The 26,325-nt window shown below is 43.4% G+C and overlaps 1 protein-coding gene across 12 annotated transcripts in view; it reads left to right on the top strand.

Moving 5' to 3' along the window:
- The window catches only part of TMEM108 (transmembrane protein 108), a 279,934-nt gene that overhangs the window by 84,868 nt on the left and 168,741 nt on the right, over positions 1-26,325 (top strand). Inside the window, exon 1 of one of the 12 annotated variants that reach the window (XM_089776597.1) lies at positions 21,031-21,150. The exons of 9 other annotated variants lie outside the window; for them this stretch is intronic. The gene's annotated coding sequence lies outside the window, so the exon portion shown is untranslated. Of the gene's footprint in view, positions 1-21,030; positions 21,151-26,325 lie in introns of those variants that run through there. 2 more of the 12 variants (XM_089776592.1, XM_025189702.3) reach the window with 2 other exon arrangements.

Below are 26,325 nucleotides of genomic sequence, written 5' to 3'. Positions count from 1 at the left end.
TTTTTTAAATATTTTTGAAACAATTTTGTTTCTCTTGAAATTTCACAGGAATTGGGGGTTAAGTGGTTCTGGAAACAAGTTCAAAATGAAATGAAAATGTGTGCGTGTATATGTGTTCTCCCTACTTCACATTTTTCTAGTGTAAAAGGAAAGAAAATGTTGCTTTTTAAACATAAAAACGAAATGACATTTTTCTAAATAAAATGAAATTTCTCATTGGAAAAAAATGAGATGTTCATTTTTTGTCAGTATGTTCATTTTATGTCAGTATGATTAGACATAGAGTAAGGTACAAATTTCAGGCTATGTCTACACTACAAACTTTTTGTGGAAGAGGCAATGCAAATGAAGTACTCATAAGCAACTTTGTGTGCTTCATTTGCATAGTCTCTTCCAATCCTTTTTGCGCAAGAGGTTTTTGTGCAAAAACAAGCAGTGTGGACGTATCCATTTTGCACAAAAACCCCTTTTTGTGCACGATCCTTATGCCTCTATTTTACATATAGTGGGTGGAAGTAATTGGCATCAGTCCTTTTCTTGTGTGTTTTGTTTCTCTTTGTATGGGAGCTCCCCTGTTTAGCAACTTAAGCAGTGAAACCTGTTGTCTCCCTTTGAACTTTTCCCTCTCTGTTTTCTGGTCTAGTTGCTGTCAGAATTTTAAAATGATTAGCATTCTCACCCATCTTTGTTGGCCACCATTTATTATGCTAGGAACTAACAGACAGCATCAAGTTCAGAATGGTAGATACCATCAACTGTAGGCAATCTGTTTTGTTTTGTTACTTTTTTCATAAATTGACTAAAAGGCAGGATGGAGAGAATGTGAAATGTGCAACACAAAACAGCATCTTCTCACAGTGTTTCAAAAGCCAACCTGTGTGAATGACTAAATCTGTTTCTTACTCTGAGTACTTGGAATGATGATCTTCAATCCAGTGTGAGTGCCTTGCTTTCTAAGGGCTTGAACTTGTGAAGTACTGTGCTCTCTCAGCTCCCACTGGGAGCTGAGATGGCGCAGTGCTTTCTATGTATGTGTTGATGATTGACACTGAAAGTTAGTTTTGCAATGTCAAATGGACTGTCAATGAAATAAAAAGACAACTACCAGTTTCAATGAAATCATTATGCACAGATACTGCAGAGAGTAAATGTAAAATAATGTTCTTCTCTTACAGTTCCATAAGCTTGGCTAGGATGTTAAAACTGCAAATACGTGTCTGTTTTATTGTTGTTTTTTATCTCAAATTACCTCCCCTGTGCCTTGATATTCCAGATCACCATCGCCTCAGTAGCAGTTAGATTTTGCATGATCAGCTGAAGTCTTTGCTCAAAATCCACTGCCAACCAAGAGATATCAGGCCAGATTCTCTGGTCTGCTGGGCAGTGCTTTGGGATGTCCAGCTTCCCAATTCACTTTCTGGTATAAAATAGAGCTGCCTCATGTGCTGGTTGTAAAGCAGAGTAGCCTTATGTCCCTGAACTCACTTGTCATTCTGGAAGCCAGGAGGAGGGAGAAGAACTCCCTCACTTGGGTGACATGTGGGGGAGACACGTGCCCCCAAACACTATGGTTGGGAGGCTAAGGAGCTGGCTAGAAGCCAGGGGAGACCAACAGAGCAGGCCTGGCACTCCGCTCCCCCTTCCCCTTCCCCCCCCCCCATACATACACACATTCACTGGCAGTGGTGGGGAAAGTGGAGCACTATGTCTCTGGCTCGCCCTGCTCCTCCTGCTGCACTATTCGGGGGTGGGATTGCCACCACATTCACCAGCAGGAAGCAGAGTGATGTGTGGCTGAGGGAGCGGAGCAAGCTGGGGCCGCATCGCTGCTTTCCCTGCTGCTACCTGTGAGTGCTGCTGGTGCCAGACCCACAGCCCCACTCGGCTTCTGGGCCACCTCAGTTGGGGGAAGAGGTGGGTGATGGCAAAGGAAGGGCTGGGGAGAGGGAAGAGCAAGGGTGGGGAGGGGCAAAGCACATGTTGGGAGGGGTTGGATCAGGGGCAGGGAGAGGCATGGCCTATGGCAGAGACGGGTTATCCCTGCCCTCCCCTGGGGCAGGGATCACATGTCTCACCTCAACAGTCAACCATGTCTCTCCTGGCCATTACAACTGGTTTTATGCTGCTTTAAAGCCACCACAGCAAAGTGCAGCAGTTTTAAGGGACCAGAGATTTTGGCCTTGCATCATGTATGGACGGTGGGTGTGTATTTGTGAAGGGAGGGGCTAGCCGCTATTTAAATGTACAGTGTTTTCAACAAAACAACTCTGACAGGTTTGCAAATTACTCTGTGTACGTGAGGAAAGGCGGGGAGATTTATTTATTAAACAATGTTCCCTAAAATGCAATCAATATTCAGAACTGCCAGAGAGCAATTTAAAAAATCTCTTCAAGGTACAAATTAATTTAAAAAAAAATCAGTTGTTGTGGTATAAAACAAGATGTTGTTTTCCTCTTTATCTTTTCTAATCAATGTTGCAACATAAAAACATCCATGCTGAAATAATGTTCAGTTTATGAAACACACCAGTGAAATTCTAGCTTAACCCAATACATAATCCTAAACCCTTGTGTAATGGCTCAGGGAATTAAAACACAAATTTAGAGGACACAGACAAAAAGGTACAGAAACCGTGCTTGCATAGGTAATTTAGTTTGTGGTGTTTTTCTTATAATAGATTATCCTTATCCTGCAAGGAGCTCTTTGCTGATTGACTTTAGCAGTGTTAGATTTTCCATGTTCAGCTGAGTGGGAAGAGCAGGGGTAGAGAGGTAGGAATCCACCCATGCGGAGCATCTTGTGGAATCAGAGTCATAGTACAAGAAGGTTGTGTTTTTGATGGTGTTTAAGGTAACTCCTCCAGATTCCTCAGTCAGTGCTAGAACTCATTTATGTATAGACAGGGCCAAATAAGTTCAAAACCAGTTTTACCAATGTAGAGTCAACATTTCTAAATTGAACCATTCCACAGTCACAAAGCAGCTTAGTTTGGCACCAGTTTGAGGATGGGTTTGAGACCATTTGTCAAACACGTGTGAAAAATCCCAGGAAGACACATCCCTTATCACTGTGTCTACTCTGGGAAAATTAGGGCCTATAATTCCTCACCAGTACATCTTAGCTTTATGGAAACTATAGGCATTTTTATCCACCTGCCATCTAATTCTGAACATAATTAGATAAACAGTGGCAAGCCCCACGCCTCCTGCAAAGGCTGTACAAAGGCTCGGGTCCAGCTAACTTTCAGCTTATTAGGAGTCCCATTGACTTCAGTGGACAGAGCTTACACAAAGGTACAGAACTTTACATCTGTCGTTAAAGCACCTTTACAACATTGTAGAGTTTAGTTCCTTGAGTTCCCTCAGATGCTGGAACAACAAAATATTCATGGCATTTTGTGGAGAAAATATTTGGAGTTTTAGTTCAGGCCATTTCACAGTCTAGAAAGTTTGCTTTATAAAAATGTTGGTGAAGTTGTTGATTTAGGTGTCATGGGGCACCAGGCAATTGCTCTGCTTTCTTCGCCACCCCCATGCAGGCCTTGCCTTTTCTATGCAGAAAACCAGCTGTTGTGGCATAGGTGGACCATGGAATTTGTATTGCAAGTTCTTCGAGGAGCGGAGGACTCAGAAAAATGTTGGTAAGCTCTTGTATACATTGCTCGCTTTATATTATTAATTCTATTACAAATTCTTGCACTGTTAAAATGATAAAAGAAATAGTATTTTTCAATTCACCTCATACAAAGTACTGTAGTGCTATCATTTTCTCGTGAAAGTGCAACTGAGAAATGTACATTTTTTATTATATACCTGCACTCAAAAAACAAAATGAAGTACAACTTACAGCCTGTATGTCCACTCAGTCCTACTTATTGCTTAGCCAGTTGCTAAGACAAACAAATTGTTTTACATTTATAGGAGATAATGGTACCTGCTTTTTCTTTACAGTGTCACCAGACATGAGAAGAGACAGTCACATAGGACTTCTTTAGCTGGCATTGCAATGCATATTTATGCTAGATATGCTAAACATTCATGTGCCTCTTCATGTTTTGGCACCCATTCCAGAGGACATGCTTCTATTCTGATGATATTCATTAAAATACATTAATTAAGTTTGTGACTGAACTCCTTGGGGGAGAATTGAATGTTCCTGCTCCTTTTTACCCACATTCTGCCATATAGTTCATGTTATAGTAGTTGAGGATGATGATTAAACACATGTTCATTTTAACAACACTTTCCCTGCAGAAAAATAGCTACAAGCACTTGACCCAAGGTTTCAAATGCCTTTGAAAATCTGAGACCATGGTGTGGCGTAAGTGTGGAGCATGCTTTCAGTAGTCTTAAAAGAGCAACACTCTTTGGGAATTATAGAACCTGCACCTCCAAAAAAGATAATCAGCCTTCTTCTGGTGACTTCTGACTCAGATGATGAAAATGAACATGTGTTGGTCTGCACTGCTTTATATTGTTATTGAGCAGAATCCATCACCCCTATGGTTGCATATCCCTTGGAATGGTGGTTGAAGTGTGAAGGGACACATGAATCTTTCGTGCACTAGCATGTAAACATTTTGTGGCACCAGCTACAGCAGTGTTATGTGAACACCTGTTCTCACTTTCAGGTGACATTGTAAACAGGAAGCGGGCAGCATTATTTTCTGCAAAAGTAAACAAACTTGTTTGTCTTAGTAATTGGCTGAAAAAGAAATAAAATTGAGTGGACTTGTAGGCTCTAAAGTTTTACATTGTTTCATTTTTAATGAAGTTGTTTTGTACATAATTTCTACATTTGTAAGTTCAACTGTCATGAGAAAGAGATTGCACTACAGTATTGTATTGGATATTTCTTTTGTTGTTACAGTGCAAACATTCATAATAAAAATAAATATAAAGTGGGCACTGTACACTTTATATTTTGTGTTATAATTGAAATAAATACAATTGAAAATGTAGAAAACATCCAAAATGTTTAAATAAATGGTATTCTATTATTAAAAGTGTGATTAATTGTGCGCTTTTAAAAAATTGCTCGACAGCCCTATTCTGCCTATGAAAGGGAGTATTCCTGAAAAGTTTAAAGCAAATTCATTAAACAGTTTGGTTACGTCTACCTTGCAGCCCTATTTCAGGATACCAGAGGTGTCATGGGGCCCCAGAGGTATCCCGAAATAGCTATTCTGCATCTTTTGAGTGTGCCTGTTATTTCGAAATGTAATGGGCTTGCTATTCCAATGTCCCTGTAAACCTCATTCCATGAGGAGTAAGGGAGGTTTTGGAATAGAGATTTATTTCGAAATAAGTGCTGTGTAGATAGCGCCAAATTTTGAAATATGCTATTTTGAAATAAGCTACGCAATTTGCGTAACACAAATTATGTAGCTTATTTCAAACTATGGGTACAGTGTAGATGCACCCTTTTTGACTTACAGGTGATAACAATTTACCCTTAAATTTTTGTACTTATCTAACATTTCTTAGACACTTTTGAGCCAGAGGGAGTCTAATTATTGTTAATTGAAATGTTCTTATATTTGATTCTCTTTGAAAGATCATATGCTAACTATATTTGAAGACAATGAGTTGTAGTTAAGCAAAATTGTTAATTTTGGTTTATATTTCTGGGGCCAGTTCTACTCTAATTTCAGTGGTTATGGGGGCAAGATTGATTCTATTGATGTCAGTGGTCATTATAGGTATGTCTACACAACAGCATTATTTCGAAATAAGCTATTTTGGAATAAAAATTTGAAAATAGCTTATTTCAAAATAGCGCATCTGCACTGCATATGCCCATCGAAGTAGTGCTGAGCTATTTCATAATAGAACGTCCACACCATTGGAGCCTCAATCGCATTTAAGGCCCCCCTAGAAGCACTTTGGGCAGGGCATCAGGACAGCTGTCACTTCCTGGAGCTGCTGACTGAAGCTATCTGAGGCTCGTGCTTAAAGGCACTCTCCTGTACGGTCATGTCTCAGGCTCCTCTCTTTTTGCCTACCTCCTTGAGGGACAGCAAACCCATTCTACTACGTGCTCTGGTTGTCCTTGCGGACACCACAGCACTCCAGCCATGGCACTGGGCCTGCTGCAATGCACTCTCCAGTTCCTGGACCTCATGCTGACCCTCTTGGTGAAGTTTTTGCAGGCTGCTCTCGTGGCACTGCAGAACCAGGACACGCCACTCCATGCAGGGCACCTCCTCACCTCTTTCCATGTGCTGCTCATTCAGCACAGGCCCTCCCACGTGCATCTCAGCTTCTGGTGACAGGACACTAGTTCCCATTGGAGGAACTATATCATCATGGAGCGGTGGGACGACCAGTGGTGGCTCCAGACACCTTCCTGGAGCTGTGCTAGTGGCTCGCCCCTGCCCTGAGGTGATATGACACCTACATGTGACCTGCCATTCCCCTCCAGAAGTGGGCTGTCATGGCACTGTGGAAGCTCACCATGCCGGACAGTAGATTTCTTTGTACTTGATAAGAATGAGTTTATTTGTTATTTGGGTAATATAAGCTCTGCTGTGCTCTTAATTATTAATTTCCCTACTTTTAAGAGCATGGGTCTTCTAAACAATGCAACAGACAAGTACATTGTTACTACTTAGCAACTGTAAAAAAATAATATTCTGGACTTTGGAATGAATTCTTAAGCCTTGAAATTCCACCTTTCCTGCACAGGATTTCTGGTCCCTCAGCAAATCTTCTCTGTATTGAATTGAGTTCCTTAAACAGTGTCTTCCCTGCAGGACAGTTAAAACGTCAAGGCTTCAGAACTGTAAGGCTATGTCTACACAGCAACATTATTTTGGTATAACTAGAGTTATTTCTAAACAACTTAGTCTGCTTTTACACAGCCGGCAGTTATTTCGACATGATGTCAAAATACTGTCAAGCTGGAGGACTTTCTTACTCCAACTCCTGTAACCCTCATTGTACAAGGATTAAGGGAAGTCAGAGGAAGTGTGCTTTATTGTTAAGTAAGTGCTGTGTAGACAGCACCAAAACTCGAAATAAGCTATTTCAAAATAAGCTACACAATTGATGTAGCTCAATTTCCGTAGCTTAGTTTGAGTTAGCCCTGCTGGGTAAATGCACCCTAACTGACATATCAGCTCTGAAAGTGGTGATCAGCTTGACAATTAAAAAGACTAGTGAATTCCTGATTTATAATGGGAGCATTATGAAAAACAATTTATCTTGGTCACTAACAAGTTGTTGAGATTTTTATATTGCTATCCAAAAGCATTGCAGAGAGAAATGATGGCACACCGTATTTTCAAGCAGTGCTTTCTGTGGGAATTTGTACTCTTTTTGCAGTGTGCCATAAGGAAGCACTGGCCTTGTTTTGCTGAGGAAGCACTCGCCTCGTTTTTCTCCAGCAGCTCAGTTCAGGTTGGAAACACTGTTGTTGTATCAGTGTATGTTTTTTGGCAACAGTAGTACTACTTAATAAGAGGGAAGGGTTTTTTTAGATAGTGAAATATTGCTCTTAGATCCTTTGGAAAGGTGCTAAATAGGTTTATGCATTTTGAAATGTGTGAAGATAAATTGCAATTTGAAGTTGGCTAACAAGTCTTTCAAGATGGTAATAATTATACTGACTGGCTAGAAAGGAAAATACAATTCTTGAAGTACTGGATTATGTCACAGAATGTTATTATGATCAAACATTTGAAAGGCATTCTTATTTACATAATATAATAACACACTCACAATATATTCTTATGATAGATTTTAAAGTTCCATTGTATATTTTCCACTAGCCAATTAGTTTCTGGGTGAGCAGCTTTCTATTCTTCACTTCACCTAATTCCCACAACTTTTTAAAGACTGTGGACATGAAATTTTCACCATGGTCTGTCAAGATTTCTCTGGGGAAACCTTTTCTGCTGAAAATAATGAATAAAGCTATAGCCATTGGTTCAGTTTCAATATCAGACAAGATTGTGGCTTTAGGGGACCTGGTGGCAGAATCCACCACCACCAGTTCCATCTCTTTCCAGTGCTGCAAGGTTTAATGAGAGGTCCCACAATATCTACTCTCTGGCAAATGCCTTTTTAATAATGGTCAAAGACTGCAATGGTGCTTTGCAAGGTCCCTTAAAATTCTGATATAAATCACAACTCTTAACAGTAATTTTTACTGTCACAAACACGAGGCCAATAGAAATTGTTTCAATACATGTCAACTTTTTTCCCCCACTCCCAAATGTCTTACAAATGGTCAATCGTGAGCTACCTGGAGCAATTCTCTTCTGTATTTCCACTGGCCTTACCTCATGCTCACAGTCTTTCAGCTTCCAGAAGCCTCGTCCAGACCAGTCTGCTGCAGCAGTTTCTCTGGCCTCTGAGATAAGGGGATGCTCAGATTCTACTTTTTGGTCACAGTCTATGAGTTAAAGCTCTCAGTTGCTGAACTCAGCACTCAGAAGGGTGGGGGGTTGGAGGTGCTGGGGCTTCCTGTGCTTGTGGAGCGGAGGGGGGGGGGGGGTTGGAGGGGCTGCATACCACCTATCTTGTGCTGGGGGTTGCTAGAGACACTAGGGCCAGGGGCAGACATATGATGCCTGCCTGCCTTGCACTCCAGGGGGCCTGGTGACTCAGGACATGCCTCTAAGGGGGCTCTGGGCTCCAGCGAGGGAAGAGGCGCCAAGTCCTCAATTGGGGGTGGGGTCAGATAGGGGTTAGAGTTCCCCCACAAACAATCTACCCACTACCCTTGCATGGAGTGGCAGACATGCTGGAGTGTCTAAGCAGATTATCTTGTCACCCAAACAAACTAGATTTTGTGGTAAATGGTCACTTGCACCAAAGATCTCATCTTGTCTAGGTTGCGACTATTCCCAAGAGATCAGTCACTTATCCCAGATCAAGAACAGTTGCGCAAGAGGGCTTATTCCTGAGTGGGAGCATCAGAGTTCTTGTGCAAGAAGCACTGATTTCATACATTAGCACACCAATGTACTTGCGCAAGAGCTCGCGACCAGTGTAGACAGGCAGCAAGTTTTTGTGCAAAAGCAGCTGCTTTTGCACAATATCACGCCAATGTAGACACAGCCTTGCAGCAGTTTCCCAGAAGACCCTCAGGGCTGCCCAGAATAACTTGGGGATTTCTGTTTTCTCTTTCAGTTATTTTGCCCTGTTAGAATCCACACAATCCGGAGATAAAGCATCTTTCCTGGAATCTATACCTATAGTTTCTTCTCAGGCTGACAGGAGTAATGAAGGAGTGTGAGGAATGCATTTAGAGTCTTTGACCATGATATCAGGCACAGTGGCCACTTGCTTTGAAATGAGCACTTTTCTATTAAAGTTTTTCATTTGCATTTCACAAGATTATTTTTGTTCGATGAACTATTTAGTTACAGAAAAAAACAACAACAAATGGTCTGGTAGCACTTTATAGACTAACAAAACATGTAGATGTTTTGTTAGTCTATAAAGTGCTACCAGACCATTTGTTGTTGTTTTTTCTGTAACAGACTAACTCAGCAACCCCCTGAAGCTATTTAGTTACAGGAATACACACACAGTGTAAATGTTTGCTATTCCATTATAACAGGATACAGATAAGTGAAAACAATGCAAATGACATCCCATGAGTTTTCATGAAGTTTAAACACCAAATACACTCTGATACATTTAACTACTACTTATATATATTCTAATACATTGGTGAATTGACTTTGATATGAGCTGTCACATGGTCTGCTGGCATCATAGGAACATTCAGGAACTGGTCAGAAAATGCCCAGATATGAGTGAATGTAAAGGTTAAGATCAAAATTTCAGTCCCTTATTCCTATGAATACATCTCAGGCTGGTATTAAGCAATGCCTTATGTTCCTGACTTTCCCACTGGATATAATTCTTCTGATGAGAAAACTAACTTTATGGCTAACTTTCTTTCCTGTTACTAGGGTTTGCACTGCTATATTTACCATGTCTGAAAGAACCCCTGAATTAATAGAAAATTGATGTATTATAATGTTCTGAATAACCATGGTGCCGTTTGTCAGACAGATAACATTTGATTTCCAAAGACCTATAAAGGATGCAGAAATAGGAGAGAGAAAATAAAGGGCATGGCTGTTAATTCTTTAATACTTGAAACTACTTAGAGGTGCATTGTTAGATCAAAGCCTTCCTTGAGAAGATTGTGTTTTGGGGACAGAATATACTGGAGGTAATTTGGAAGACTGTCATAGAATCCTAAGCACTCTATAGGAGGGGGAGAGGAGAATGCTTCGTTACATTTCCATTAGCATCAAAATCTCCCTTATTTTCAGTTTAGAATGTCTTCACAGCTGTTCTGCTATAGGTTAAATGGAACCTTCCAAAACCAAACACAATGGCTACGTCTACACTGGCAGCTTCTTGCGCAAGAACTGTTTTGCAGAAGAGTTCTTGCGCAAAAAGTCTTCCAAAAGAACGCGTCTACACTGCCATATGTTTTTGCACAAGAGATGTGCTTTTGCACAAGAGCGTCCATGGCAGTGTGGATGCTCTCTTGCACAAGAAAGCTCTGATGACCATTTTAGCCGTAGGGGTTTCTTGCGCAAGAAATTCATGTTGCCTGCCTACACTGTCCTGTTGCGCAAGAGCTCTTGCACAAGAGGGCTTGTGCCTCATGGGGAGAGAAGTAACTCTTCCAGAAGAAGCCCTGTTTTCTGACGCTAGACCGTAAATTTACTTGTGCAAGAACGAGCATGCAGTGTAGACAACAGCAGTTCTTGCGCAAGAAGCTGCCAGTGTAGACGTAGCCAATATGTTTTATTAAGGTATCAGTGACTAGTTTTTCAGTTTATATATATATATATATATATATTTTAAATTGACAATTCTGCTTGTCAACTTGTAAGGTACATGAAAAAAGGAAAACGTTTCAGATGTTCTTCTCTGCACTGAAATACACATTGGCTATGTCTACACTGCACCCCTTTTCCGGAAAAGGGATGCAGATTAGACACAGCCAAAGTGTCCCCAAGATATCTTCTCTGGGATACATTTCAACACCTCTGATTGCTCTAACTGAAAGAGTAGACAATGGCAGTGAGCTAGTGAATATCTCACACCTTGTTATGTTGTGTATTTCATGGTCTAATTCATTTTTAGGGGCCAGTTTTGCCTTTGACTCCTGGAGAAACACAACTGAGATTTTACTTACACCCAAATATTATATACAAAGGCATCATTTTATCCTTTTGAAGTCAATAACAATTTTGCAGTTGACTTAAAGATGGACAAAATTAGCCCTCAATACTTTTCTGTTGATACATTTGCAAGCTCAGAAAAAATGAAAAATAGATAAATACTCCGCCAACAAAACCCATAAGGCGTACTGAATTATTATTTATAACAAGATATAAAATATGTGGTTGTTTTAGTCCCATGCACCCATTAATCTGATCATATCAAATCTTTGGCAAGCACATGTTAGGGTACATTATTGCAGACAGTCCCTACTGAACCGGAACGGTCTTTTGTGGGCTTCTAAGCAAAATATTGACTTTTCCCCCACTCGGTGTGTCCTTCTCAAGAGCTCTCCCACTTCAGTACATTTTGATGGAGCTCTCAAGTGTGTCTCCCTTGGTAATGTTTAGATGTTGAAGAGTTCTGATTCTGATCTCTCTGACACCAAAGTTACTCAGCTGAAGTCAACAGATTGACATCAGGGTGAAAGCTATACAACAAGATTCAAACCTGGCCAGAATGGAATTGTCCATATTTCCTGGTTTATAATTTACATGCTTGATTCTATATTTGGCCAAAGTAAAAAAAAATAATGAAGACTGTAATTGTATCCTGTTTCCATAGTTTTGACTACACTTTATTCTACAGATAGAAATTAAGATGAAAAACAGGTATTAGGTACACATCCACGCTGCTCATATCAGTTGCTTTCCATCTGATGCAAGGTAGTAAATACCTTCCCTGTCACTCTTATTTTTGAGGGGTTTGCCTTATACTATCAACTGAAAGAAACATTGATTAAGAATTCATCAGAAGATTACATTTTGTGGCAAAAAAAGAAGGCTCAGATGATCTATCTATATATTTCAGAAATGTGTGCCTGTCTGTCAGTCTGAGGGTATGTCTACACTACCCTCCTAATTCGAAGTAGGAGGGTAATGTAGGCATACCGCACTTGCAAATGAAGCCCGGGATTTGAATTTCCCGGGCTTCATTTGCATAAGCCGGGTGCCGCCATTTTTAAATCCCAGCCGGTTCGAACCCCGTGCAGCGCGGCTACACGCGGCACGGAGTAGCTAGTTCGGATTAGGCTTCTAATCCGAACTAGCTGTACTCCCTGTGGAATGAGGAGTACAGCTAGTTCGGATTAGGAAGCCTAATCCGAACTAGCTACTCCGTGCCGCGTGTAGCCGCACGGCACGGGGTTCAAACTAGCCGGGATTTAAAAATGGCGGCGCCCGGCTTATGCAAATGAAGCCCGGGAAATTCAAATCCCGGGCTTCATTTGCAAGTGCGGTATGCCTACATTACCCCGCTAGTTCGAACTAGCGGGGTAGTGTAGACATACCCTGAGAGTCCATTTGCTCAAGAGCGCCTCCTAAACAGTAAGAGCAGGGACCACCAGATTTTGGTAGGCAGCTTCCTTTCCTCCTAATTTAAAACAAGGTAAGGGTTTGGTTGTGCCAGGAAAATGGGAAGCTCATGAGATGGAACTATTTTCCATAACATGGAAAGGGAGGGCTGCCCGAAGAGAACGATATGCAGAGTGACCACTGAGGGCAGTGAGCACAGGGAAGAGCTATACTGCAGAGTGACCACTGGGGGCAGCTACACCATCAAGAGAGTGGGCAGCTGGGGCCTGACACCAGACTGGGTAAGTGGCCTCTCTGTCCCAATCCCCTCCCCCCGGCCCTTGGCTGCAGTGCCAGAGGGGACAGGAGGAGAGAGAAAGACCTGATGGATGGATGGGGGGGGGGGGGGAGCTGTGGCAGAAAATAGGTTCCTGCTGCCCAGGGGGATGGGGGGGGGGGGGAAAGGCCCCTGATGCCTGGAGAGCGAGGGTGCTGGAATAAGAGAGAAGGCCCATACCACCTCGGGGAGGGGCAAGGGAGAGAAAAGGCCCCACGACATGGAAGGGCTGGGGGGGAGAAAAAAGCCCCTGCCAGCTGGGAGGGGGGATGGGAGGGACAGAATCCCCAAGGCCCCTCCCTGACTCCGGCACCCCCCACACCACTGGTCCTTTGCCCGGAAGAACCTGGGCAATGCCTGGTAAGTTTTCTAGTTAATATATAATGATAGTTCATTATAAACTTTCCATTGAAAGTTTTGACAAAAAATAAAAACCAAATGTTTTGGTTTTCAGGGTTTTTTTTTTACCAATTCATTCTTATCCCTTCTTTTCATCTCCTCTTCTTCCACTTTTGTCCTGAATGGGGAATCTGAGCGCTGAGCGCCCCTTAAAGTCACCCACCAATTTGCTGGATTTAGATCTCTAGGTCTGAAATCTTCATCTTGTCCAGGTGCACTGTTGTCAGTGGATCTACTTGGATTTACACTGGCTAAGGATCTGCCACATTATGATGGGGATACCTTTTCAAGCTGTGAAAGTTCTTCTGCAAGATGTTGCAGAAAATTAGCCATCAAATGAAGGTTCTTAAACAGTGGGAGTAAATAATGGCAACCAAGTATATCCGGGGCAGAGGGGGGAGAGAGGGCAACCTAAACCTGAGAAGGAGCCAGGTTGCCCATTGCCAAAGAGCAACAGTTCTATGTCACCAGCCCTGATCATCTCCCCACCACCACTCTCAGCACATCCTGCCCACTGGCAGCCCCATCGGTCAGTGCCACCTTCTCCTTTTCCTCCTGCCCACTGGGATCAGCTCTCTCAGTGGGACACACTGGAGGAGGGAAGCATGTGTGTGAAGGCTCAGTGGAGAGGGTAGGAAGTGGCAGGATCCTAGGAAGAAAGGGTGGAGGGGTACAGCGTCTAGAGTAGACCTGGGGGTTGAACAGTGAGCACTCTCCGGCTCAGTGGAAAGTTGGCACCTGTAGCTCCAGCCCCGGATTTAGTACTTATACAAGGAGCCACATATTAAATTCCGAAGAGCTGCATGAGGCTCTGGAGCCACAGGTTGGCTGCCCCTGGTGAATCCCAGTATAAAAGAAATGTAAGGTTACGTCTAAACTACATGGCTCCGTCGATGGAGCCATGTAGATTTGTTGTTTTGGCAAAGGCAAATGAAGCTGCGATTTAAATGATCGCGGCTTCATTTAAATTGACATGGCTGCGGCGCTGAGCTGACAAACAGCTGATCAGCTGTTTGTCCGCTCAGCGCGCTAGTCTGGACGCTCCCCTGCCGACATCAAAGCCCTTTGTCAGCAGCCCCGGTAAACCTCATCCTATGAGGAATAACGGGGCTGCCGACAAAGGGCTTTGATGTCGGCAGGGGAGCATCCAGACTAGCGCGCTGAGCGGACAAACAGCTGATCAGCTGTTTGTCGGCTCAGCGCGGCAGTCATGTAAATGTAAATGAAGCCGCGATCATTTAAATCGCGGCTTCATTTGCCTTTGCCTATGTGTCTAATCTACATGCCTCTGACGACAGAGGCATGTAGTCTAGACACAGCCTAGCTGTATTTAATACTGATAATGAAACAACAGACTTTACCTTTCATTTGTGTCTGAATAGAGCAATTACAGCATATGACAGTTTGCAAATATTTGTAATTGAAGTCTGTCAGATTAAGGGATTTTAGCTGTGAGTTGTTCATTTTTTTAAGTGATTCCTTTGTTAACTGCTTCACTGCTGCCTAGTTTACAATCCATCTGAGGCAAAGCACATTGCTGCAGGTATCTCACTGACACTGCTCTGCTTACCTACTGTGTCCCTCCTGAAGATCCAGTGTTCCAATGGGATTTTAAAAGAATGTAATAAAAGGCATCTGGAATATGCCTGACTGTAGCAATATGGACACACAGCCCATTGGCATATGTCCCAGGCATGTTGTGAAGCACATTGAAGGCGGAATGATTTTTTATCTACTTAAGATGAGCATCAGTGGCACAAAAGTTCATGCCCTGAGTTGGTTCATTGGTATTAAAATATGGATCTTGTCTATTTATCCATAAATGTTTCAGATGTAAAATGATGCATCTTGTTCATCATATGGAGAGCTAGATTGTGCTTTTTAAGTCACATAGCCTTGTAATGTGGCAGACAGAGAGGGCTTGTGCTGTATGTACTAGCAGTTCTCTTGTCCTTTAAAAAGGTACAGTTTGTACTCCCCTCAGCATCCCACCTCAGCTGGGCTAAAAGTGATGGGAACAATGCGTCCCGTGATTTAAAGTATGACCCTTATTTTCCCCCTTAACTTCTCAAAAATAAATATTATGAACAGTGTGGATACAAGTGAAACACTAGTGAAAGAAATAACGCAGATGTTGGTATCAGAGCAGGACAGAGTGCAAATCAGTGTCCATATCTGTTTATTTGAATTCTGAACAGGTGTTTCCTCAACTGTGTGCTCCAGACAGCACAAGAGAAGAGTGAGGGTGGGGGTGGAGATTTGATAGTAGCCTTCAACTACCTTAAGGGGGGTTCCAAAGAGGATGGAGAAGGCTGTTCTCAGTGGTGGCAGATGACAGAACGAGGAGCAATGGTCTCAAATTGCAGTGGGGGAGGTCTAGGTTGGATATTAGGAAAAACTATTTCACCAGGAGAGTGGTGAAGCATTTAAATGGGTTACCTAGGAAGGTGGTGGAATCACCATCCTTAGAGGTTTTTAAATCCCAGCTTGACAAAGCCCTGGCTGGGATGATTTAGGTGGGATCAGTTCTGTTTTTACAGGTGTTGGTCTTAATAACTTCCTGAGGTCTCTCCCACCCCTGTGATTCTATGAACTGCATCGAGGTGTATTCCCTACAGGCTTGAACTTGCCCTCACTGAAGTCAATGTCAAAGCTTCCTTTCAGAACCTACCTGTGATTGTTGCTGAGGGCAGGGCTTCCTCGGCACAAAGCTTTGTGTAAAGTATATTTAATATCACATTGTGACTTCTCCTGTGGGAAGCAAATTATGGGCTAGACTAGGGGTGGCCAACCCATTACAGGCAAAGAGCCAAAATAGTGGTGGATACAGTGCAAAGTGCCGAGGAGGGGAGGAAAAAAAAGTCTCGGCTGCTGCCCTTTTAAGAGCAGAGCAGGCATTGCCCTTTTAAGGAGGCCATTTTTAAGGTGACCATTTTGAAGTCTGCACGGGACGCCTTGACTCAGGCTCTGTCTCTTTCAGACAGAAACATGCTGCTTCTTCCAGAGCCGCGGGTGCGGGAGCTGCAATTTTTTCTTTGAAGAGCTGCATGTGGCTCGCAAGCCGCGGGTTGGCCACCCCTGGGCTAGACCATACCTAAAGGGCACTGTCCATAGTGATGCAGCCCTAATATCACCGGGGCATGGAGCAGCCTTTTGCCTCAGTGAGGCAGAATGTCTCCGAGAGCTGCCTGACACACAGAGGGAGCATCCATGTTACACGACCGCATTATGAGTCCCAGCCCTGCTGCATAAGCCCCCGAAGGGATATGGAGAGAAGTTGGAATCTGAGTTCAGCTTTGCTCTGCCTCCCTCCATCCTGGAGGGAGCAGTCACCCTTGTGCTGTCTGGACCACATTCCACCAGGCTTTGAGGGAGTGGGAAAGGCCTCTGGCTTTAGTGGGATGCCTGTTGCCTTGGATCTAACCCCTTGCGCTCTCCTTCCCTTCTGTGCACCCACATAGGCTTCAGTACGAAACATGCCCTCTAGCCTTAATTTCTCTTTGATACATCGTGTATCGTTCTGTTTGGTAATTCCTAGGAAATGCAGCTGCTCACTAGATAGAGAAAATTAACACATAACAAATGACTTGATTAATTTTCCATTGTTAGTCCAAACATTGCCAGCCCTGCTAGTTATTTCTGGAATGCATTAGGGCTGTGAATTGCAATAGAGCCATATGCAGCAGACTGGCTTTGTTGCTAAGGAATAGCAGCAGCCACTAAAGTACTGTGAAAAGTGCTGGTTTTTGCATGCAGATTGAAAACAGTGTCTGGTGGGAATTCCCTCTGGACTTACAGTACATTAATCTTTCCATCTCACATCAGAATTGCAGTATATTAATTCATATTCAGGTATCACAGTTCAGCTGTGGCACAGTCTGACTGAACATATGTAGACACAGATGAAACCAATGTGACTTCTGTGAGCATTAGTGCCTTTATTTCAGTAAAACAGCTTCACAATTTAAAATTTTATCTTATAATGGTACTGGGTTGACAGTCCTGGATTGATGCTCCCTCATTATGCAGAGAACTCTTTTGAGGAAGGGGCAATATTTCACTGTATGTATTACATAATGACCAGCATATCATCACTGCTCCACAAAGAAGAAACACTAAGAAATACAGCAGCAGTACTGACTAGGAATGTGAATATTTCACTGGTTAACTGGTGGGGGCTGGAGCAGTCCCCCACGATGGACAGGGGCTGCTCCAGTCATCCAAAGTAGCCCCTGCCTGTGGTGGGTCCGGACACCCCACAGGCAGGGATTGCTCCAGAGTCCAAAGCAAACTTTGTCTGTGGTGGGAGGGCCACTCCAGCCCAGTGTGGGTGAGTGGGGGCCCTCCTGTTCGTCCCTTTGATTGGTTAACTGGTTAAATAATATATTTAACCGGTTAACCAATTAAAAGGGATTTTACATCACTAGTACTGAATTTGTTACACTTTTCTGTCAGCCCAGTGAACCCTGACCGGGGGGAATCACTGAAGAGAGAGAGTTATTCAGACTCCATGTTCCTGCAACATGCTTGTAAACTGTGATATGTCCCTTACTTGTGGCTGTTCTGGATAGAGGATAACCGCCTGGTACTGCTGCCAGGCAACAAAGTCATTTCATTAGCTCAAGTGGCAGAAGAAATGCTTTGGTGCAGAAAGTCTCATCTTTAATTGCCACTGACCCCTTGCTTAATCCTTATTTCCTCTGTTGAAGCTGTTAATGGGGGTGACAATTATTGTAATCTCAGTAGTAGTATTTGTGAAGCACTGGGGTGAGGATAGAGACCACTAATCTCATTGAGTGCTATCTGGACAGAGGCCACTAAACTCAGAGACAAGTGTTGTATTAATGCTCAGCTAAATTAGATAGAATTACAGTTCAATAATAGCAGCCCTTTTTATTTTCCCCGGCAGAGATGCACTAATAAATGCAGCTGTTAGCAGCAAAGTAGTACAGAATGTTGAAGTTCCAGGAACTTTATCAGGGATCCATTTCCCTATATCAAAGACATCTTTGTCTTTTAGTTAAATGGCTATTTCTTTTTCTCATCCAGAAAATACATGCCAAAAATATAAGACATCTTAGAATACAGATGGCATCATTTTGATTTTCTAGTGTGCAAAGGTTGCAGGTTAAACTTTTCTTATTGAAAGTTAAAAACCTGTTTCTTTTCTGGGACTTTTCATTTATAAAGAAATGAATGTTCAGATCCTAGTGAACAGATGTCTGGATCATGCAGTTCATAATCTGCATTAAATAGCTTTGTTGCTGGCAATCTCATCAGAGAAACTAAGGATGTAAGGGACATGGCGTTTTCACTATCTTGATCTCTGTAGGTCAGGGTTGAGAGAGATTAGTAGAGTCTGCAGTTAGAATATATTGGCTATGTACAAAACCAGAGGGCTTTAGTCTCCGGTGCTCTTAAAAGGTAACTGAGGAGTACTGAATTCACATAATTCTTTTTAAAACAAATGAAATGTCTGTAGGTATCTATGGAAATGACATTACGTTGGCACATGACTTCAATTTGAATATGAGACAAAGACATTCCAAACTGATGTCCCTCTGAGGCCGCGTTAAGATGTCAAGATGAAACATTGTCAATAAATGTGTAGTAAAGAGATGATTTGAAGATAGAAGAATATGGTAAAATGAAGTCAGTAAATTGGGCCATGCTTAATTCTCAGCATCCAAGTAGTGACTAAGGTGTGTCACGGCCTTTAAACTAGGCCCTATGGAGGATGCAACTTGTAAGAGTCATTTATCACTGAAAATTAGGTTATGATGCTGACCGGATATAAATCATGATGCTAAATTTGCTATAACTTCCTCCTGGGATGAGTTCTGAAAGTACTGCCACAGTGGAAAAGGAGCAACCAAAGATACAGCTGATATAAAGTGAGGCTTCAGGGACCAGTGGCTAATCACGTTGCACTAGACCTTGTATTGAGCTCTTGCCACATTAGACACAGGAGAAGGCCTGGTTTTCAGTCAAGTGTTTTGCCAGCACCAGGCTGTCCTTTTTACATTGCCTAAGAAAATGGATAGAAATGTTGTACACTAACCTGCGTGGCATTAACTAAACAAGGGGGCTACGTCTACATTGGCACCCCTTTCCGGAAAAGGGATGCTAATGTAGACTTCGGAACTGCAAATTCCGTGGGGGATTTAAATATCCCCCGCGGCATTTGCATTTACATGGCTGCCGCTTTTTTCCGGCTTGGGGATAAGCCGGAGAAAAGCACCAGTCTAGACGTGATTCTCCGGAAAATAAGCCCTTTTCCGGAGGCTCTCTTTCAAGTAGGAATAAGAGAGCCTCCGGAAAAGGGCTTATTTTCCGGAGAATCACGTCTAGACTGGCGCTTTTCTCCGGCTTATCCCCAAGCCGGAAAAAAGCGGCAGCCATGTAAATGCAAATGCCGCGGGGGATATTTAAATCCCCCACGGAATTTGCAGTTCCGAAGTCTACATTAGCATCCCTTTTCCGGAAAGGGGTGCCAATGTAGACGTAGCCAGGATGTTTAAGTGTGTCTAAGCACAAGGGGCTGATCCAGAAAATCAAGTCAACTGTCTGGAACAAACTACTTGGCTAACTTGAAGGGTCAGTTGCTTCCATTTGCTTAGTTGCCAACAAAATAGCAGTTGCTGGTGAAAGGGAACTGACAGATGCTACAAAGGACCCGAAACTTTATCAACAGTCTAATCTCATTGTCTTGTCTAAGGAGACAAACAAATTCCCACAAAAATGTGTAAGAGAAACAAAGTTCCAGCCCCACACAAATGTTCAAATGCATGCAGAGATTTCTCTCACACACATACACACACACACACACACACACTTCTCAGCCGTGGGGGGCGGGAGGGACGGGGGAGGTGTTTAACTATGCTTAGAGCAGGAGGAACAAAACATAACATAAGAACTTGTTCTTGTGTTTGTTCATAGATCCATGGAAGTCAACATAAGAATGGCCATACTGGGGCAGATCAAAGGTCCACCTAGCCCAGTATCCTGTCTTCTGGCAGTGGCCAATGCCATGTGCTCCAGAGGGAACCAACAGAACAGGGAATCATCAAGTGTTCCCTCCCCATAACTCATTTCCAGCTTCTGACAAACAGAGGTTAAGGACACCTGTGCCTTCTAATATGCCTTTTGGAGGCCAATTTATTATCAGGCTCATTGACTATGCTGATTTACACCAGCTGAGGATCTGGCCTTATGTGTTAAAGATTCAAAGATGTTACAAAAGCTAAAATTCCTGATTCCTGACTCTCAGCTCCCTGCCCCCTGCCCCGCACTGCATAGCAGTAGTGCATCTCAAAATCCAGAATGTGTCTGCAGATTAAGCTGATTACTTTATTAGGACCCGAGCAGAATTTGCTGTAGCTGCACAGGCTACAGCCACTAGCATTTAGAACGGGGCTAGGCAAAATATGGCCAGGGGGTGGATCTGGCCTGCCAAGCCACTGGATTCAGCCTGCGAAACACCCTGCCGGGACCCTCAGGTACACAGCTGCCGCAGTTTAAAGCGCAGTCCGTACGGCTCCTGCTCTGCAGGGATGGGGAGGTTTAGTGTGATCTCCCTGCCCCCAGCCTAGTCCTCAGCTCTTATTGGCTAGAAATAAGCAGCCAATAGGAACTGAGCCAAGCCAATCTCTCAGCTCCTGTTGGCTGGAAACAACCAGCCGATAGGACCTCAGAGATTGGCCCCAGGGGATGGGGGCAGCACAAGCCTTTTCCTCCTCCCAGAACTGAGAGCCACATGGAGGGAGCAGTCTGCCATTTCAAGCAGTCTGGGGCTGCAGCAGACAGGGAACCCAACCTGCATTGGAGGTGCTGCCGGGCTGCTGGCCAGAAGACACTTAGGTAAGCACCTCCCAGCCAGAGCTTGCTTCTGGCACCCCAGCCCCTCTGGCACCCCAACTCCCTCCCCCAGGTCACCATCCAAACCCTCTGCACTCCATTACCCTAGGTCACAATTCCCTCCCATACCTTATATCTCCTCATATAGCCCTCCACCAGGCCAGAATCCTCTCCTGCACCCACTTTCCCTCCCTGACCCTGCACCCCAATCCCCTTACCTAGGTCACAACTCCCTCCTTCACCTAAACGCCCTCTCAGACCTCACACTATCGCCTGCACCCCAGTCCCTTACCCTGTGTGCCCTTCTGCATGGCCAACTGCCATCCTAAAACCTGCATCTCCTTCACAGAAAAATGCAGCCCTTGACCACTTTCCCCTTTACCAAGCTCCCCACCAAAAATTATTGCCCACCCTGATTTAGAAGGAGGATGTGGGAGTAAGGCATTTCATTTTGTTTTCTCCTGAGAGGGGTGGGAGTAACGTAACAAAGAGCTTGTTGTCAGTTACCATTAGGCTCGATCACATCACTCCAACACAAGTGTAAAGGTTGTATTACAACAGCATTTATAAGTGCCAGTTGTGGCCAGGATGCCATTAGGTACAAAAACAGACCAAAAAACTCCCCCCCCCCAAAAAAAAAAACCAAAAGATGATCCTTGTTCCCAAGGAGCTTTCAGTGGGTAGTGGGTTGGCTGTACGGAATGGAACTGGTGTTTTCAGACACATTCCATGTAATCAGAACCACCATAACCTTTGGCACTAGCTTTTGACATAACTGTCTGTCTTATTAGTGAGTTCTGGGACTGCTTTCAGATGGATGGTGGTGACCTGCCCTCCCAGTCCTAGAAAGGGTCCTGCCATAGGGTGATGCATGCCTGGGACACCACCCTCTGGTGGCAGATCATAGCATGACTGAGGTGCCTGCCTCAGTTTCTGCCCTTTAGCGTTCCTGGTAATTCCACAACAGCTTTCTTGGCACAATGATATGGCTTCTGGGGGAACCAAAATATAGTTCAAAGAATCCATAACAAAAGTCCCCAGACATGATCCATTTAGTACTCCCTGTGCATATAGTCCTTGGAATCACACGTCCTGTTATTCTCCAACATAACACATACCGCACTCCAGCATCTTCCACCACACTGACATTCCTCATTGGTTCTCTTCTGCCTGGACAGCCACCCAGCCCTACCAGCTGCATCCAACCCTCCTCTTCTCAGCAGGAACTTACCAGTCTCTCTGCTAGGAGATATTTCTTACCAAGAGAGCCATCCTTCATGTTCCCAGTGCTCCCACTGTTCTTCCAGCTCCAGCCCTCCAGCGTGGATACATTAGCAGGTCAGCCTCTCTGCTGGTCCCCTGCCTTGATTTCTCTACCTCTTGGCTTTGGCTGAGAAGTTGGCAAGAAACTCCCTCTGCTCTCTGGCCTTCAGCCCTCTCCAGCCCCCCAGCCTTGGCTCTCTGACTTGGGGAGGCCAGCTGGAAATGCCCTCTTGCTGTCCTTTTGCCTTCTGTCTTCCCCAGCAATCTTCTACCACTTCCTTCTTGGACTTCCTAATCGCTGCAGCTCTCACTCACCAAACTCTCACTTTCTCAAGAAGCTCCCATCTGCCCTTTCCTTGACCGCCTCACCCAATTTTCCTTCCATGGCCTAGGTGCCCCCTTTGAGCCTAAATTTGGGGTCAGCTGACTAATCAAAGGTTCATAAGCTCCTTTTTAAAGGGACCGTGATAGGTCCTTTCAGTTTAGGACTGGGGCACATTGGGCTAATATGAAGACTCTTGTACTGCAGTTGTACCTGGTGTGGACTGGAGACTTCACAGAGCTTCTCATATGTTTAGTTGCCACATGGACTGATTTTTAAAGATGTTTCTCTATAAATAGCAGCATGCATCTTTACTAACACTAAAGTTATAATGCTGAATGTTTTACTGCATTAATTTCCATAGCAACGAAACGTAATCTCACAAATACAGGATTATAACTTTTCTGTGGGATCAAATGGGAGAACTTGGGCTGTGCACGAGACCATTCTTATTTAAATGCCTTACAGAGTAGCAAAAAGGAATATCAAGAATCACTGTCAAGAGACTGGTGCTCATTTTCTTTTCTTTCAAATTCATCCATATAAACGTATGAGAAATTATTTAAAATTATGTGAACAGATAATCAAATTCTGGGTTCAGTGTTTCTACACTAGCTCATCCCCAATATTCATCACTCATGAGGGTTTGTCAGAAAATGAAAGATTGCGGTTGGGTTACATAGTACATAAAGAAAACTGTGAATCCTTCTCCTAGGAGTGCACTTGCTTGAATCAGTTTTTGGATTAAGGCCCAAGAAGTCAGGTGATGCTGGCTAACTTGTGAAATTGGAATGGCTCATCTCTGTCTGTAGTGAGAATTCCAGTTAAAATAATTTGTCTGGTTCTTTCTGCCCAGCCTGGTTGTGGAGCAAAGCAAAACCAACAGAGACCTGCTGAAGTATTTTCCTGTACAGCAGTGGTATAGCCAGAATGGGACAGGTGGGGGGCCCTGACTTTGGATAGGTGGGCAATGACTGGGGGAGTAAGAGCAATGGGGCTGCCTCTCCAAGATGGTGTTGGAAGAGGGGGAGGAATAGATGCTCTGGTCAGGGGCCCACATAAAAATGTGTGCACTGCACTCCCCACTCTGCCTGCTGGGTACTCTTGCTGGGGAGAGAGATTGGGGTGACGGGGCTTGCCCTACTGCATTTGCCCAGTGCTCCAGCATAGGAGCATGGGACACCGGGGGTTTGCCTTGGTCCACCTGCCCACCTGGCACTCCTGCTGAGCAGTGGGGGGAAGGATGGGTATGGAGGCTTGCAAGCCCCTGACTCTGCTCCCTGTCAGGAGCACCCAGTATGCAGAACACGGCAAACACCTGACCCCACTCCCTAGCCCAGCTGGAGCACCAGGCGGAGAGGGACAAGTCCCCACGCTCTGGAAGGAGCAGTGGCAGGGCTGGGGATGGGTGGACCTGTACGCTATGTGGGCTGGGACCAGCCCACCCAGGCCCACTCCTAGCTATGCTGCTGCTGTACAGGGAGATTGATGCATACTTTTCTTTATGTGACATTCCACTCTGACCTTAACATTTTGTCATATGTCAGGAGCCGTTCATCTTCTCCGTATCTATTTACATATCACAAAGTTACAGAGAAATGTAGGTTTACAAAAAAAGGGGTGGCCAGCTGCCATTTTTTTAAAGAAAAGCTACAATTTTGTATTAACATAGCAATTAAGGAAGACTTTACACTAACACTCTGTATAAAAAATACTACCCAACCAACTGAAGAGAAAAAGGTAATGGAATAATTCCTGGCACCTTTGATACAGAAGAGCCATTTTCTGGTATGACTGACATTTTCTTTGTGCTGGCAGTAGAGGACATAGAAAAGGAGTAATTTCTCAAATAGGCATACTCCCCACTGAAGCCTAGGGCCAATTGGACATTGTCAGCCTTTAATTAAGGAGCTGGGGTTGGACTTCCTCAGTAATTAACTTTTATTTGCAGTTTTGAGACTCTGGCTTCCCTGTTAAAGCTGAAAGTAGAGATTGGCATGAGAAATAAAGGACAGATCGATGGAGAGAGAGGATGAAAATAATGTGAAATGGGTCTGGTTTATTCTGTGAAATTTTAAGCAGAGGGAAGAAAAAAAAAGTATCCCTATCAAAATTATTGTTTTTATTGCATACCTAATATTTTCTTACTCACGCACGCCAATTGGTTTCACAGCTATATATAGTGGCCCTTATTGAACAATCAACATGATTTCAATAGTTCCCACATGTTGGTATGTGAAATGCCACCGGGTTTTTGTGCTATGCTTGCAATTTTTACAGTAATAATGTGTTCTGTTGGTTAATGGTAAGTTTTTAATGGTGTCCAATTGTTCATTCGTCTTCTCACACCCTATACATACCTGGACAAAAACAGTGTGTCTGCTATTCATAACATTTTCAAAAGTGTGTTTTTATTATAGGAGGCTGTGTCCCAAATTCAGAAAAGTGATTTAGACATTCCTAAGTTTAATTGAAAGCTGCTTTTGAAAATAAACCCCTTATTCACCACACATTTCAAAATATGAATCTTCAGCTTTTAATTCCTGTGGTTTTGTGTGTTGGTGTCATAGAGGTGATGTGAAATAACATTACATTTGGAACACAAACAAAAGCAAGTACAGTAAAAGCTCTTTTATCTAGCACTCAGTTAACCAGAAAGCTCAATTAGCCTGCAATTCAAATCTTCAGTTTAGTAAACTGCCAGCACATTATGAAATTGCATATTCTGCACTCTTCTTTTATGCAAAAGAGGCAGAAGACAAGTAAGCTAAAATCAGGGATTCATTCTAAAAAGCAGCTTCCAGGGTGTGTCATCGGGTCATTACAGATTCAGCCCAATCTCCTACACCATCTACAGTGACAACTGATGTTGATAATGATGACCCTGAGGTACTGCAAATTCTTATAGTGCCTGCTGAATCATTAAAGAAAGTTTAAACTATGTTTAGTGTAGTGTTAGTGCTCAGTGTATTGTTAGTGATCTGGGTGTATGCCATGGATTGCCCATAGTGATACTCAGTGTCTAAGACTACATCTACACAACATGCTTATTTTGAAATAAGCTATTTCAGATTTTTTTTTGCAAAACAGCTTATTTTGAAGTAGCACATCTACACTACAGGGAAGCCTCAAAATTAGTCCAGGGCAGGCTTCCCCAATGTGGATGTGCTACCTTGATTTAGAGCCCCAGAATGCACTGGGGGTAATTACTTTGAATGGCCCTGGGAAGGAGCTATTTCGAAATAGCAGCAGTGGAGCATCCACATGACTGCTGTTCCGAAATAGCTGTTTTGGAATAGGTGTTATTCCTCATGGAATAAGGTTTACAGATTTCAAAGTAAGCCATCCGTTATTTTGAAATTATTTCAAAATAATGGAATTGCTGTGTAGATACTCGTATTGTTGTTTTTTAAAAAAGCTAGTTATTTCTAAATACCTGTGCTGTGTAGACGCACCCTTGGATAACATTTTCTATACAGTGGGTTACCTGCATACACCTAAGTGCTTCAAGAAACCAACCATGCTGCAGTGCAGAACTGCTACTGGATGGGTGAGTGCCTGTATGCTATTTTATACTTTATTGTATTCTAATT

The sequence above is a fragment of the Pelodiscus sinensis genome, chromosome 2 (genome assembly GCF_052426305.1).
Source record: "Pelodiscus sinensis isolate ZL-2025 chromosome 2, ASM5242630v1, whole genome shotgun sequence".
Classification (NCBI taxonomy): Eukaryota; Metazoa; Chordata; order Testudines; family Trionychidae; genus Pelodiscus; species Pelodiscus sinensis.
This window is presented reverse-complemented; position numbering and strand designations above follow the sequence as displayed.